General features: G+C 45.1%; 1 protein-coding gene across 6 annotated transcripts in view; it reads left to right on the top strand.

Moving 5' to 3' along the window:
• Positions 1-4,097: 4,097 nt before the first annotated feature.
• TEX15 (testis expressed 15, meiosis and synapsis associated) overlaps positions 4,098-16,743 on the top strand; it is a 93,959-nt gene continuing 81,313 nt past the window's right edge. For 2 of the 6 annotated variants that reach the window (XM_089327329.1, XM_008252299.5), the window contains exon 1: positions 4,841-5,062. The gene's annotated coding sequence lies outside the window, so the exon portion shown is untranslated. The other 4 variants (XM_089327328.1, XM_008252281.5, XM_089327327.1 and 1 more) reach the window with 3 other exon arrangements.

The raw sequence follows: 16,743 nt of genomic DNA, 5'->3' as shown, positions 1-16,743 counted from the left end.
CCCTCTCCTGGAGGGAATGACAATGTGCCCAAAGCAATCTGAACTGAAATTAACCTACCCACCGGTTCATTAAGCTCTCACCAAATATTTATGTCTATCTCAGGTACCTGTTGAGCTTTAGGGATACAGAGATCTGGAAAAAAAAAAAAATTGCCTGCCCTCAAATAGCTCACAGAAAATGGGGAGAAAACAAGAAAATCAGTAGTTGTATTCTAGTGCTACATACCGGAATAGGGGTGAGCATAGATAGTACTAAATTGCAGAGAAAATATTTTTATAGTCCACTTTTTTTTTTTTTTTTTTTTTGACAGGCAGAGTGGACAGTGAGAGAGAGAGACAGAGAGAAAGGTCTTCCTTTTGCCGTTGGTTCACCCTCCAATGGCCGCTGCGGCCGGTGCGCTGCGGCCGGCGCACCGCGCTGATCCGATGGCAGGAGCCAGGAGCCAGGTGCTTTTCCTGGTCTCCCATAGGGTGCAGGGCCCAAGCACCTGGGCCATCCTCCACTGCACTCCCTGGCCACAGCAGAGAGCTGGCCTGGAAGAGGGGCAACCGGGACAGAATCCGGTGCCCCAACCGGGACTAGAACCCGGTGTGCTGGCGCCGCAAGGCGGAGGATTAGCCTAGTGAGCCGCGGCGCCGGCCATATAGTCCACTTTTTAAAAAAGAGTTATTTATTTATTTATTTGAAAGTCAGAGTTACACAGAGAGAGAAGGAGAGGCAGAGAAAGAGAGAGGTCTCCCATCCGCTGGTTCACTCCCCAATTGGCCCCAATGGCTGGAGCTGCGCCAATCCACCGCCAGGAGCCAGGAGCTTCTTCCAGGCCTCCCACATGGGTGCCGGGGCCCAAGGACCTGGGCCATCTTCTACTACCATCCCAGGCCATAGCAGAGAGTTGGATTGGAAGAGGAGCAGCTGGGACTAGAACCTGTGCCCAAATGGGATGCTGGCACCTCAGGCCAGACCTTTACCCACTAGGCCACAGCGCAGACCCTTTATAGTCTACTTTGACTTACTAATTGGTCTGACTCCTCTTTGAGACCTCACCTGACAAAAATACCAAGGAACTCAGTATCTGCTCTGCATATAAGCTACAGACAAGCAGATAAACAATGCACAAGCTTACTTTAAAAATTATTTGTTGTATTCATTAATTTGTTTATTGCTAATTCTAGCAGCCCTATTTGTAGCTCCTAACTTTGAACTGTCCAGGACCTGCAGGTCAACTTAGGAATTGCCATTTATATGGATTTAAATCAATCATATTTGTTGAGCAGCATTTTTTACTTTTATTTATTTCAGAAGCAGGGAGACAGAGAGCTCCCATCTTCTGGTTCACTCCCCAAATGCCTGAAACAGTGGGGTGGGCCTGGAGTTGAAGCTGGTTTCCCACGTGGGTGGCAGGGACCTATGCATTGAACCATCAATACTGCTTCTCAGGGGCTTCACCAGCAGGAAGCCGGAATCAGGAGCAAAGCTGGGACCTGAACCCAGGCACCCAGTATGAGGGGTAAGCATCCCAAGGGCCATTTTAACTGCTATACTACAAGCCCAGCCCTGAAAATTCTATTTTGAAGTGCCATATTTAAAATTAGGATACAGGGGTTGGCACTGTGGTGTAGCAGGTAAAGCCGCCGCCAGCAGGGCCCGCATCCTATATGGGCATCAGTTCCATCTCAGCTGCTCCACTTCCGATCCAGCTCCCTGCTATGGCCTGGGAGAGCAGTAGAAGATGGCCCAAGTCCTTGGGCCCTTGCACCCATGTGGGAGACCCGGAGGAGGCTCCTAGCTCCTTCCTGCCATTGTGGTCATCTAGGGAGTGAACAAACAGATGGAAGACCTCTCTCTCTCTCTCTCTCTCTCTCTCTCTCTGCCTCTGCCTCTCTGTAACTTTGCCTTTCAAATAAGTTAAATAAATCTTTAAAAATATTATGGGGCCAGCGCCATGACGTAGCAGGTAAAGCTGCCGCCTGTAGTGCCAGCATCCCACACGGGTGCCATTTCGTGTCCTGGCTGCTCCACTTCCAATCCAGCTCTGTTCTGTGGCCTGGGAAAGCAGTAGAAGATGGCCCAAGTCCTTGGGCCCCTGCACCTACATGGGAGACCCAGAAGAAGCTCCTGGCTCCTGGCTTCAGATCAGCCCAGTTCCAGCTGTTGGGGCCAACTGGGGAGTGAACCAGAGGAGAAGACCTCTCTCTGCCTCTCCTCCTCTCCTCTCTCTGTGTAACTCTGACTTTCAAATAAATAAATAAATCTTTAAAAAAATAAAGTTAGGATAAAGCAAGATTTCCACATAAGATTTAGAAATATGTAATCAAGAAATACTGTTTGTGTTACAGGAATTTGGAGAATGATGACATAGACAATAAAGGATGGTGAGTAAAGCACATGAGAGCAGATTTTGTTGAGAAACAGAGACTCCTGCTTGTCAGGAGGGGTCCCTAAGGGAGGGGCTATCCAGGTCTGGGCATTGGGAGCTTCTATAGGGAGTGCATAACAACTGGTCAATTCTTCCACACAGTTTCAGTATGCCAGGGGCCTACTTTGTTTTTTTCCTGTCTCTAGAGTAGCAGTTCTGGTTCCTGACCAGTTTACAGACGTTACCTCGTCAACCACTTGGGAGATGTAACAGTTGAGAAATATTGTTGACCTGACCAGTTAAGGCAGGTTATACCTACCTGCTCAGTGGCTATGCACTTGAGACACGCTGCTTTGTGGTGTGTTCCGGTATGGTGCCAGAGCCTAGTTTCTCACATGGTTACCTAGGGGTGTGGACTCATTGTGTTCCCTAGCAATCTTTACATTTTTTTGGAACAATGTCTTTTGTCTAATCAGCTGATGTCAGGTTTCATATAAACACCTCGTTCCTTATTCCTAAGGAGCCTGGCTTCTGCTTGACCTAATCCTACTGTGGCCATTTGTAGAGTGAACTAACGTATGCAAGATCTCTTGGTCTGTCTCTCCTTTTTAAATAGAATGTTTAAAAACTATATCATGATGTGCTATATTCAAGTTGGAAAATATTCTTAAAACTTGCTTTATAAAAAGTGATTACCAGGAAAAGGACTAGCGCATGTTTTGGGTTCCCTTTCCCACATCTTTACCCACAAATAGTGAATGACAACGAGTGACTCTCAGGCCTGCAACTGTGAAATAAAATCTGAGGGGCTGGACGGCAGGACGTGGATTCTACAATCCACATAGCACCTGAATGGGGCCATAATAACTCATGCTATAGCAGCAGAATTTTCTGTCTGCAAAGTCTTTTTTTTTTTTTAGATCCCCAAAGTTGTTAATTAGCTCCCAGTTTTAGCCTTACCCAAAGGAATCGGCCAAGAGCTGAGGAACAGACAAAATATTTCAAAACTTCCAAGTGCTTATGAATGAAAGTGTAAGACCATAGTAGAATGTTCTAGAATGGGCCAGCACCGTGGCTCAATAGACTAATCCTCCACCTGCAGCACTGGCACCCCGGGTTCTAATCCTGGTCGGGGCACCGGATTCTGTCCCGGTTGCTCCTCTTCCAGTCCAGCTCTCTGCTGTGACCCCAGAAGGCAGTAGAGGATGGCCCAAGTGCTTGGGCCCCTTCACCCACATGGGAGACCCAGAGGAAGCTTCAGGCTCCTGGCTTCGGATTGGTGTAGCTCTGGCCGTAGCGGCCATTTGGGGGGTAAACCAACGGAAGGAAGTCCTTAGAAATAATAAAAAAAAAGCCGGCACCGCGGCTCACTAGGCTAATCCTCCACCTGCGGCGCTGGCACACCAGATTCTAAGTCCCTGTCAGGGTGCCAGATTCTGTCCTGGTTGCCCCTCTTCCAAGCCAGCTCTCTGCTGTGGCCTGGGAAGGCAGTGGAGGATGGCCCAAGTCCTTGGGCCCTGCACCCCATGGGAGACCAGGAGAAGCACCTGGCTCCTGGCTTCAGATCGGGGGCCATTTGGGGGGTGAACCAATAGCAAAGGAAGACCTTTCTCTCTGTCTCTCTCTCACTGTCCACTCTGCCTGTCAAAAAAAAAAATGTTCTAGAATGATCTTTCTAAAGCCTAAGGACCAGGCGGCACTGTGGCATAGTGGGCTAAGCCTCTGCCTGCGGCACCGGCATCCCATACAGACACCCGCTGCAGTCCCCGGATGCTCCACTTCCGATCCGGCTCCCACTCGGGTCTCCCAGAGCCGCCAGCTCAGCCCACTGCGCAGGCGCCGAGGCGACGGCCTGCCGGCTCCGCCCCCTCGCGTGCTCGCGGGGCCTGCGGGGGCGTGCTGCCTGTGTTCCTGAAGTTTTCTGGGACGCCGTGGCAGAAGTTGTTCTCTTGTGAGATTTGCCTTCTAGGGAGCTAAACGAGCGGAGACGGGACCTCAAGGTGTGTAGGGGATTCGGCTGGTGAATGGGAGGTTTAGACGCTAACAGGGGGCCAGGTAGGCTCAGGAGGCAAGATGGTTAATTGTTCAGCTCGAGGATTCTTAACTTGGGCCCCAGGACAGGCCTTAAGGGGGCTGGGGCTGAACGTGAAAGCGCGCTTCTGTCGGAGGGGCTGCACTCCATAATTCATCCCACCCCCCGGGGTCGCCTAGCGAGCAGCAGCCGAGGTCGCACGACGCCTCCGCTTGCAGTCGGGGCAGCCCGGGCGCCCCGAGGAGAAGGCCCGCGGCTCGGACGGGGCCCGGGCTGCGACCCCTGGGAGCCGCTGCTCTCGCAGGGCAGCAGCCCGGAGCCTCCACGCCCCGCGCGTCGAACGTCCCACGCGCCTCGGTCCCAGGTCGCTGCCGCCCCGTCTCTTCCCGGGCCGCGGGGCGGGGCGGGGTCTGCGGTGGGCGTGGCCCCGCCGAGGCCCCGCCCCCCGCAGCCTGCAGGTGGCAGCCGCCCGCCGGGGCTCCCGCCAGACCCGCGCGACGCGGGGGACGCCGAGGCACGGAACGCCGCCCGGGTGACCGGGCTCTCGCGCCGCCGCGAGGCGCCGAGCCGCCCGGGCCGTCCGCGCCGACGAGAGCCCGCGCCCGGAGGATGCCCGCCGGCGCCGGCCGCCCGCGGTCTCGCTGCAGGAGCCGGTGGTCGTGGGGGAGCTCTGGTGGGTGAGCGCGGAGGGCCGCGGTGCTGCGCCCGGGGTGCTCGAGGGGCACTTGCCCCGACTGCCGGCTCGGCGGGCGGCCGCCGCGTGTCCCGGCGCTGCGGCCGTTGTGGGGCTGCGCGGAGGTGCGGCGAGGCTGGCTCGCCCTGGGACCTGTTGGTTTCTTCGACTCGGCTCTGCGATCTTACGGGGACGTTTCGGGTCCCGGCGTGGCCTGGGTGCAGAGGAAGCCCCCGGACCTCCAGGTAGTGACGCGCCCCACCCGCCTCTGGGGCCGGGGCCGGCTCTTGGCGCGCTCGGGGCTGCCTCTCGGTTTGTGCGGTGCCGCTGTTAGCAGCAGGTCGGAGGGTCGAGGGGGCTGTAGGAAGTCCAGGGCTTTGCGCGGCACCCCAGGCGCCCGCAGCTTCTGGGTTTTCGGGTTTTACCTGGGCTTCAAGCCGGGTGTGTAGCAGCCCAACACCCTGAGTGCGCTGTGTGCCGCTGGAGTGACAGATGAGTCTGAGACTATTAGGAAATTATAACTTTTATTATAATTTGAAGAGAATTTGAAAGTAAAATTATACGAAATTTTAGAAGTGATTAGCTTACAGTTTTGAATTTCCTTTTTTTTGACAACTGTGTGTTGCGTAGAGGGGTTAAAGTGGTACAGGCTTTAAGGAAAGTGTCCTTGAGCTCACGTTTACAAAACACGGGAATCTGCTTACTGGGTTTTTCTGTAAGGTTTTAGGCTTCGTTCAGAGAATATCAGGTAGAATGCGTTTTAACATTCGAGGTTAAGGAAACTGGCGAAGTAGTTCAGTGTGTAAAGATAGTTTCAGTGCTGTGGCTTTGCTCATTTTCTGAAATGCTGTGGTTAAAAAACAAAAGTCTGTCTTTACCACCCACGTATTTATAAATGAGCCGTATCTAATAGCCATTAAGATGTCAGAAATTATGAGTGATTCAGTGTCTTGAATACCCAGCATTTTCTTTCTGAAAAAAATTAAAGAAATGTGTTAAGTACATAAAAAATAAGGAATTACCTGTAGCGGCCTTGATAAGAAGACTAACTTGATAACATTATTACATTTTACCCCTAGCACCTGGCGATAATTTCAGTCTAAATATATATCTTATAGTTTAATAAATGAAAAGTGCTTTTCACAGTCAGTTAAATGTTACAGGAATACTTTTTTACCGCTTCCAAAGACCTGAGAATCACTTTTGTCTCAGCACACTGGAAGTACACTTTATACTGAAAGGTGACCTGCTGTATATGGGTTGCAAAATGTTCCAAGTTAGGGAAAACAGTCACCATTGTCATAGTACATAAAGATCAGTTTTAGAAAATTGGTAATTACGATTTTTGGTGAATGTACTCTCCAAGACCTAGATGTGTTTGAAGTTGTTTTCCTCTAAGTCTACAAAATATTCTAACAAAGGAGAAAAATAACCTTAATTTTTTTTCCATTCATATGTTATTACTTTATTAGAAAGGAACCTTTTTGGTTCAACAAGAAAACCAGAGGGTTTTTTTTTTTATTGATATGATGTGTTTAAAAGTGATGTACTGGAGTGATTTACTGATTTTTTGAAAAGCAGAGAGATGCAGATGGACAGAGATTTCCCACCTGCTGACTTACTCCCCAGAGGCCCTATAACAACTGAGGCTGGGCCAGACTGAAGCAGGGAACCCATAACTCACTATAGGTTGCCGGTGTTGGTGGCAGACCCCAACTACTTGAGCCAGTACCTGCTGCCTCTGAGGGTGCACATTAACAGGAAACTGGAATCGGAGGCATAGCTGGAAGCCAGGCACTCCTGTACCAGATCCAGGTCCGCACATGCCAAACTGTGTCCTCATGGCTAAACCAAACGCTTAGGGTGATTTTACTTTTGCTTATAATACTTTATGAAGTTAATCTAGTAATGGGATTAGTTGGTCAGAAATTGACTTTTTAGGACTAGCTGTGTTTTACAAAGTGAAGTAAAGTTGCATAATAAACTTGGCAGCAACACCCAAATTTTTAACACACACACACACACACACACACAAAGTAAATTTGATGATTGCTTTAATGAGCAAATTTGTAAAGATAGCCCCCTTAGTCTGGTAGCAATTCTATATCCTTGGAATGCGTAAACTACATAATATGAAGTCTTTGTAATTACTGTCCGTTAAAACTAATAACAGCTACTTCAGGGGTGGTGGTGGGAGTCTGTCTTTAATTACAACACCTGAGACTTTGGTAGAGCTGCGGCTACTGCTTTCGCCAATACAGCTGTGAATTTGTAAGTGTTTGGACAGTTAAATTACCTGAACCTAATTTTTGCTTTGGGTAGCTTTGTTAGTGTTTATTAGACTGTAAGATATACAACATACACTTTTTTAACATTCTTTGAGAGATTTAACTTACATAACTCAGCTTGAAGATTTGGAGGACACTGATCAAAGAGAGAAAATTACTGGTTTGAGCATCTAGCTTGTCAGGATATAAATTTGAAACTACACTCTCATGTCTCAAGAGAAACAATACTTTTGTTAATAAAGATAAAAGTTCATATCTTTCACACTTTTAGAGGCATGAGCTTGTTTGCGTTTGTAAATTTATAGAATGAACAGCATGATTAGTGAGTGTGTGTGTGTGAGAGAGAGAGAGAGAGAGAGAAGGGGGGAGAAGAGAAATGAGTAAATGGCATTTTTAGTATTAAATTAGCAGGAACCTCTAGAGATTATAAACTTGGGATCCATGGACTTTGTAGATTATATTTGTAGGTGTGAAAAATATAATACTTTTTAAGAAAGATTTATTTATTAATTTGAAAATCAGAATTAGAGGGACAGACAGATTTTCCATCTCCTAGTTCACTACCCAGATGGCCACACTGGGCCAGGCTGGAGCCAGGAGCTTCACCTGGATCCCCCACATGGGTGGCAGAGTCCCAAACACTTGGGACATCTTCCACTGCTTTTCCCAGACTCTTATCAGGAAGCTGGATTGGAAGTGGAGCAGCCAGGTGGAAAGCCAAGACATTGTGGCAAAATGTCCTACATGAAAGATTTCTGTGAGTGAGACCCCAGTGGAAAGTGGCCATCAAAGAAGGATGTACTTTTCTCTGAACGGAGGAGAAAAGTACATTTTGTTTATGGTCCTGTCTAAATCCTGACAGAGATTGCGGATTCAAAAGGCTTCCATAGCCTTGGCAGCTCATGTCAGGAGCCTCGGGTGATCACTGATATCCTATGTAGAAGTGTTAATTGTTAAATTAACACCAGGAGTCACTGTGCACTTACTTCCCATGCAGGATCTCTGTCCTCAGTTTTATTATGAGAATTAGCTGTAAAACAGTGCGTGTGTGTGTGTGTGCGCGTGTGTGTGTATAAATTGTTGAAATCTTAATGGAGAATGGGAATGGGAGAAGGAGGAGGAGGTAGGGTGGAAGGGTGGGTATGATGGGAAGTTACTATATTCCTAAAGTTGTACTTACGAAATTTGTACTCCTTAAATAAAAGGTTTCTTTGGGAATAAATAAATAAATGGAGGTGGGGGAGAAAGTGAAGCAACCAAAACACTTAACAGGCTTTACCCACTATGCCACAGTGCCGGGCCTGGGACATCTTTTCTCAACCATCATAACGGTCATGATCTGTACTTCGATAGTAAAAGACAGGTTAACATGAGGAAAGCATGACACATTTCTTTAACCAGACTTGTACGTGACCTGAGAGCTTTCAGAAAGGGAGACCCAGAGGAAACTTTATTCTTAGCTTAGATGAAGAATGGACAGCCATGTAGAAATGTTTGAATTAGACAAAAGAGTATAATATAATGGTAATAGATGGAGGGAGAAAAAGCCAGCGAAACATGTCCATTCAGATTCTTCTTGGTCACTCGGTGGCAGCATTTCTTCACCGCATGTACAGGTCAGTCCCCTGTAGAGTCAGCTCACGGTAGAAGAGGGCCGGTCACGCTGGGTTTTACGGCTTGCTTTGGAAACAAGAGTGCAGTAGAAGATCAGAAAGAGACTGCCTGTTAGGCTGCTTCTGAAACCTCCTAGTCTGCTTTAGTTCACAGAACTCAGTACGCCGAGGTCTGCACTTCGGTATATTGTTTTCTGAGCCCCAACACTTGATGCTCCAATTGGAAAAGGTGTGGATTGTGTTAGTTTCTGTTGAGGAAAAGCTATATGACTTGAAATTCTCTTAAAGAATATGAGACATCCCTCCAACCAGAAAAACATTTAGCAGTAATAAAATTTGAGAGATTTTAGAGGATCACATTTCAGTTTTATAAACCAGAGTAGTTATATAATACAGAGCTAGGACTCAACACAGGCTTTTTCCAGTGCTTTGCTTCCATTATTCTGTATTGCTTGCTTTTTACAGACACCTTTTTTTGGAAGGCCAGTGTTCTCCACCCTGTGGCTTACTAGTGACACCTTATAAGACATTTTGGCCGGCGCCACGGCTCACTAGGCTAATCCTCCACCTGCAGTGCCGGCACACCGGGTCTAGTCCTGGTCAGGGCGCCGGATTCTGTCCCGGAAGTATCTCTTCCAGTCCAGCTCTCTGCTGTGGCCCGGGAATCAGTGGAGGATGGCCCAGGTCCTTGGGCCCTGCACCCACATGGGCGACCAGGAGAAGCACCTGGCTCCTGGCTTCACATTGGTGCAGCGTGCCTGCCACAGCAGCCACTGGGGGTGAACCAACGGAAAAGGAAGACCTTTCTCTCTGTCTCTCTCTCACTGTTCACTCTGCCTGTCAAAAAAATAAAAAAAGAAAAAAGAAATTTCAAGCACAGCCGGCACCGCGGCTCACTAGGCTAATCCTCCGTCTGCGGCGCTGGCACCCCGGGTTCTAGTCCTTGTTGGGGCGCTGGATTCTGTCCCGGTTGCTCCTCTTCCAGTCCAGCTCTCTGCTGTGGCCCGGGAGGGCAGTGGAGGATGGCCCAGGTCCTTAGGCCCTGCACCTGCATGGGAAACCAGGAGGAAGCACCTGGCTCCTAGCTTCAGATCGGCGCAGCCTGCTGGCCGGAACATGCCAGCCATAGCGGCCACTTGGGGGGTGAACCAACAGAAAAAAGAAGACCTTTCTCTCTGTCTCTCTCTCTCACTGTCTAAAACTGCCTGTCAAAAAAAAAAAAAAAAAAAGAAATTTCAAGCTCACATTTTAATTTATGATTCAGCAAGAATTATGAGCGGAAAAAAAAACAATTATCTTCACTAAAGGAGAGATATGGGCAAATATTTCCTCAGTGTATATAAAAGAAAACATTACTGTAATTTTATCCAATTGATAGAGCAAATTTTAAAAGGGAGAAAGATATAATTACATTAGGGTTGTGTTGGTCAGGGAAGTCTAAATCTTTGGAGCTTAACTTTTACACCTTGTGTGATATATTTTGTGTGAAGTCACATTTAGCCAAGGAATAAGTAGCAGCTTAAGTGAAGAAAAAAGGAAATTTTAGTCTCCACAAACCCATCTTTGTCTAGAAAATCATTTTTTATGTGTCTTTCAGGCCATTTCAGTCAAGTCTAGTGTCTTTCCGTGCCTTGGTGTTTTTATATGTAAAACTGGTAAATGAATAGTATCTACTTGGTTATTAATTCAGAATCAGCCCTCTCCTGTATCATTACCTTTCATGTGTCCTTCAAGCCATTTTCAATTAAACCTAATATTTTAGGTTTTCCAAATTTATTAAGTACTTGCTTGTCTGAAGTATTTAGCCGTTACCAACACAAGTACTTTACACATGCCTGTTCTCTCTCTTCTCCCTCTCTCTCCCTAATGATCTATTTTGTTTATTTGAAAGACAGTTCAGGAGAGACAGATCTTCCATCCACTAGTTCACTCCCCCAAATGAATGCAACAGACAGGGCTGGGCCAGGCCAAAGCCTGGAGTCTGGAACTCCATCTGGCTTTCCCATATGGGCAGCAGACCTATTACTCAGACCATCTTCCAGTGCTTTCTCAGGTGTACTAGCAGGGAACTGGATTGGAAGTGGAACAGCCAAGACTTGAACGAGGCACTCAAATGGGATGCTGGCATTTAGGGAGTAAGCTGCTGTGTCACAATGTCAGCCTGCTTATTCATTCTTAAGGGTAAAACAGCAAGTCAGTATATAATAAAACTGTTTGGAAAAGAGTGGAGAGATGTTAGTTAGCATTAAACTGTAATGATGAAAATAGTACACTACTGATTAAATGTGTACTGATAATAGCGAACACTTACATAGCACTTAGTGAGTTAATTATTGCTTTGTTTTCCCTGTGTTAATTCAATTGGTCAGCATAACAAGATGGGGTGAGTTAACCTACTAAATAGTTACTGATTTCTCCCCATTTAATAAATGAAGAAATGAAGGAACAGAGATATTGAAGTAACTGCTCCGAAGTTAGTTATTGTGTGCTGTTTTCCAGTGAGGTTTGGAACCGCGAGTTGAAAAATGGGCAGGGACTACTGTCAGAGCAATAGTTAAACTTTATTAGTTTTACAAGGGCTTTTATACTCACACAATCACAGCATACTAATTTTCTCAGGGGATTAGTACTAGGAGAACAAGGCTAGTTCAAGGAAATATATTTTCCTTTAAAGGAGATAATATTCATGTTTCATATAATCTGAAGGAACAATCTGTATTAAAAAGGTGGCCAAAATATTTGCCTTCAAGGACAGATATAGCCTGCAGCTGCATGAGAAAAGGAGGTTGTGTTATTGGCCAAGGAACATTCTCATACTAGTACATGATGCATGGTGACTTTTGCCTTGTTCCCTGAAGTGTCCTTAAGGCTTCTCATGTGCATCTCAGATTTGACCTTGTCCAGTCTCCACAATTAAAGGGCAGACTGAATTTGGAACCAGGAGGACTAGTTCACCAAAATGCCGCCAAAAATAGTCTCTTATCTATGGCATGAATAAATAAAAGAATTTTCTTTTAAAGATAAGCTATCTGAACTATTTATACCTGTTTTCTAAAACAGAAATTATTTACTTGCTACTAATTTATTAAGTCTGGAAATTATTCTTTTTTGGTCACTTGGACAATGTAAGAGTAGGACTAAAATTTTTAGTCTAAAAAAAATACCATCACGAGGGTCAAAGGAATGATTCTAGTTCATCTCTCTATTTAGGATGCTATGACCAGTACTCCAATTTCATTTCCTCTGTGGATTCAATAATGTTTGAGTTTGGCCTGCATGTTTCCTTGAAGTCTTTTATGTCTCCAGTTGGTCTACTTTGTGTAATCCCCACAATGTTTATTGCCATATTTGAGACACTACATGATTAAACTACATCAAAGAATTTTTGAGAAACCTGTATGCTATTAATGACAGGTAGAATCTGAAAGTGAATATAATGTTAAAAGTAGACAAATTATATTCAAATTCATTCCTAATAGGAAAATTAGTAAAAATATACATTGTTAACTTGTTGATTTGAAAGAAAATTTTTTCTTGCCTTCTCTCTCTCTTTTTTTTTTTTTGGACAGGCAAGAGTTAGTGAGAGAGAGAGAGACAGAGAGAAAGGTCTTCCTTCCATTGGTTCATCCCCCAAATGGCCCAAATGGCTGCGCCGAGCTGAAGCCAGGAGCCAGGTGCTTCCTCTTGGTCTCCCATGCAGGTGCAGGGCCCAAGCACTTGGGCCATCCTCCACTGCCTTCGTGGGCCACAGCAGAGAGCTGGACTGGAAGAGGAGCAACCAGGACAGATTCTGGTGCCCCAACCAGGATTAGAACCCAGGGTGCCGGCGCCACAGGTAGAGGATTAGCCAGATGAGCTGCGGCGTCGGCCACATTCTCTCTCTCTCTCTCTTTTTTAAGATTTATTTATTTGAAAGGCACCCTTACAGAAAGAGGAGAGACAGATGTTCCATCTATTGGCTCACTCCTCAAATGGCTGCAACAGCCAGGGCTGTGCCAGGCCAAAGCCAAGAGCTTCATCCGGGTCTTCATGTGGGTGGCAGGGGCCCAGACTCTTGGACCATCTTCTGATGCTTTTCCCAGACCATTCGCAGGGGGCTGGATCAGAAATGGAGCAGCTGGGGGATACACAGCAGACTCATAGAATGGCAGATGTCCTAAATAGCACTCTGGCCTCAGAATCAGCCCTTAAGGCATTCAGATCTGGCTGAAGAGCCCATGAGAATATTTCAGGCATGGAAAGCCAAGACACTCTGGCAAAAACAAACAAACAAACAAAAAACTAAACAAAAGATCTCTGTGAGTGAGATCCCAGTGGAAAGAACGGGGCCATCAAAGAAGGAGGTACCTTTCCCTGAAGGGAGGAGAGAACTTCCACTTTGACTATGACCCTGTCTGAATAAGATCGAAATCGGCAAACTCAAAAGGCTTCCATAGCCTTGGCAACTCATGACTAGGGCCTAGGGAGATTACTGATGCCATAAACAAGAGTGTTAAATTGTTAAGTCAACAACAGGAGTCACTGTGTACTTACTTCTCATGTGGGATCTGTCTTTAATGTGCTGCCCAATGTGAAGTAATGCTATAACTAGTACTGAAACAGTATTTTACACTTTGTGTTTCTATGTGGGTGCAAACTGATGAAATCTTTACTTAATATATACTAAATCGGTCTTCTGTATATAAAGATAATTGAAAATGAATCTTGATGTGAATGGAATGGGAGAGGGAGCGGGAGATGGGAGGGGTGCGAGTGGGAGGGAAGTTATGGGGGGGAGCCATTGTAATCCATAAACTGTACTTTGGAAATTTATATTTACTAAATAAAAGTTAAAAAAAAAAAAGAAAAGAAATGGAGCAGCTGGGACTCCAATTGGTGCTCTTCTGGGAGGCCAGCATCACATGCAATGGCTTTACCAGCTACGCCACAACACTGGCCCCTATTTTTTGTTTATAACCAGAAAACAAGCCAGTGGTAGAAAAAACATTGTTTTAATATTACTCAATCCTAGCTAGAAATTTATTAATTTCTAGTTAGCAATTTACTGTCTAGTTATTTTTCCTTTATTGATCAAAATGAATTTTGTGTTTTTTAGTATGACCAATTTGAGAGATAACTTTGTTGAGGGAAGTAACTGATATATCTTCTGCAAGGATTAAATAATGTGCTCTTACTATTATTTTTCTCTTACAAGAGATGGATGTTATTAATTCCCTTGAAAATGGTGTTATTATCTTTAATCATCTGATTATTCCTTTGTATTTCCCTAATGTCTTTTTGAAAGTCTCATAGCCGTATAGATTAGTGACTAATCTTATCCTTGTGCTTTTACAATAATTCCCAACTCTTTGCCTGTAATTTCCATACGCCTAGCAGAGAATGCACTGTTTGGGACTATGCTGATCTGTTTTTCATCTTTCACAGCCTGATAGTACAATTAGCTTTCATATTTTACACCTTTCTAGTAACACATCTTATTTCCAGGACCTTGAACAGCTAGTTACCTTTCTGTTTATAAGCTACATAGGGAAGATAAGTGGCTTTAAACTGGCAAAGTGGTGACTCTGCTATTCGCATCTGTCTTTCAGTGTATTCTTAATACAGTAACATAAAGGATTTGTTACATTTAGTACTTGTACTCAAAATAAAATAACATGGATATGTAAAAGAGAGGTAATTCAGGTAATATTCCTCACTGTGGAATAGGTTGCAAATTACCCTTTGCTAGTTTACTCCAGGTAGAGTCCTATTTCATTGAAGCCATCAGAGCTTGCATTTGAGAAGATTAGAGGACTAGAGCTAGAATATTGATTCAGTGAAGAGCTGAGCTGTTTTCTCACCTTCCTCCATAGCCAGATGACATTGGCCTCTTTGTGGAACTTGATATATTTTTACCACAGCTCCTAGACTCCAAAGGGAAAGAAACCAAGCGAGTCCTAACCCTTTGGGAGCTCCTTATCTGTAATTATTCCCCTGATGAAAATCAGGTGGACTGAAAATACTCCTTCTCATAACGTAGGCTCTTGGGACAGTCTTTTAAGCTGGTAAATTACTTTTAACTTTATTCTCATTTGGCTGTATGTAATTAGAGGTAGGATTCTTCTTGAACCTGGAAGAGAGCCTGCCCCACATTTTTAGAGAAATCTATCTGTATAATATAGATCATTAAAACAAAATTAGAACTAATTTTTGAAAGGCAGGACATTTTTTCCCCATTTTAAATTATTTATTTTTTTCTTTGAGAGAGAGAAGATCTCCTAGCCACTAGTTTACTCCCTAAATGCTTACAACAGCAAAGACTGGACAGGGCTGAAGCCAGAAGCCCAGAATTCAATCCAGGCCTCCCAAATGGGTGACATCACCACTGCTTCCCAGGTGGAGCGTTAGCAAGAAGCTGGAATCAGGAGCAGAGTTGCGACTGAAACCCTGGGCACTCCAATTTGGGATGCTAGCATCCCAAGTGGCATCTTAACCAGCACATCAAATGCCTGTTCCAAGAACTTTTGAGTCAACACAAAATCACGGGAATTGTTGGGTGTTAAGTTTTCGCTTCTGGGTTTGGGAAACTGCATGCATAATCCCCTCTCTTGCCTGTTCTCTTTGCCCCACAACAACAGACAAAATCTGTGCAATGATTTTGAAAGCCTTGAGAAGTGCATTGGCAATCATGAGATTTCTCCTTCCTAGGGTACCAAAATTTTATCGGACCTGGTCATCTAGATTGGTGCTTCTCAAAATATGGTCCCTCCCCTAGTAACATCAGGAGGGAATTTTTTAGAAATAAAAATTCTTGGAATTCAGTCTTGAGATGGGACCCAATAATTTGCATTTTATAAAGATTTACTTATTTATTTGAAAGGCTGAGTGAGAGTGAGGGAGAGAACAATCTTCCACCCACTGATTCACTCCCCCAAATCACTGCAATAGCCAGGACTGAATCGGGATCCAGTTCTCCCATGTGGGTGGCAGGGGCCCAAGTACTTGGGCCATCCTCTGCTGCCTTCCCAGGTACATTAGCAGGAAGCTGGTACAGAAGTAGAGCAGACAGGACTCAAGCCAGCATCTAATATGGGACGCCAACAGAGCACACAGTGGCTTAACATCTGTGCCACAGCATGGAGCCCAGTAATCTGCATTTTAGTAAACTCTCAGTGATTCTGATAATACATTGATGTCTGAGAACCATTAACTCTTGGTTTGCAGAATGAGCCATGGTTTTCTGTTATGCTAGTTTGTTTCTTGAATGTAAATAGGAAAGTACTTTAGAAAGTTTGTGGGAAAATGGAGTTGGGATGGGCATTTGACACAGCAGTTAAGACACCATTTGGTATGTCAGCATCTCACATCAGGGTGAGTAGGTTCAAGTCCCAGTTCCTCTCTCCTCCTGATTCCAGCTTCCTGCTACTGTACATCCAGGCAGATGATGGATCAAATGGTTGGGTCCCTGCCTCACACGGGGAGACCCATATTGAGTTCCTTACTCTGTCCTCAGCTCAGCTCAGTTCTGACTATGACCTGGATTTGAAGAGTGAACAAGTAGGTGGGAAATACCCCTCTTCTCTTTGTCTTTCAGATAAATACAACTTTCTAGATATATATATATATATGTATATGTGTGTACATATACATATATATATATGTATAGGGAGGTTGTCTATATTTTAGTGCCAAGATTTTTAAATCCAACGTAGTTTTTCTTGTGTTCTTTTCCATGAACTTTTTGAAGTCCTTTTATATGGATGGATTTCTAAATTTTATTTTAATATTTTTGAAAGGATTT

This window comes from Oryctolagus cuniculus, chromosome 2 (genome assembly GCF_051225735.1).
Source record: "Oryctolagus cuniculus isolate XC-2025 breed Fujian yellow rabbit chromosome 2, ASM5122573v1, whole genome shotgun sequence".
Classification (NCBI taxonomy): domain Eukaryota; kingdom Metazoa; phylum Chordata; class Mammalia; order Lagomorpha; family Leporidae; genus Oryctolagus; species Oryctolagus cuniculus.
This window is presented reverse-complemented; position numbering and strand designations above follow the sequence as displayed.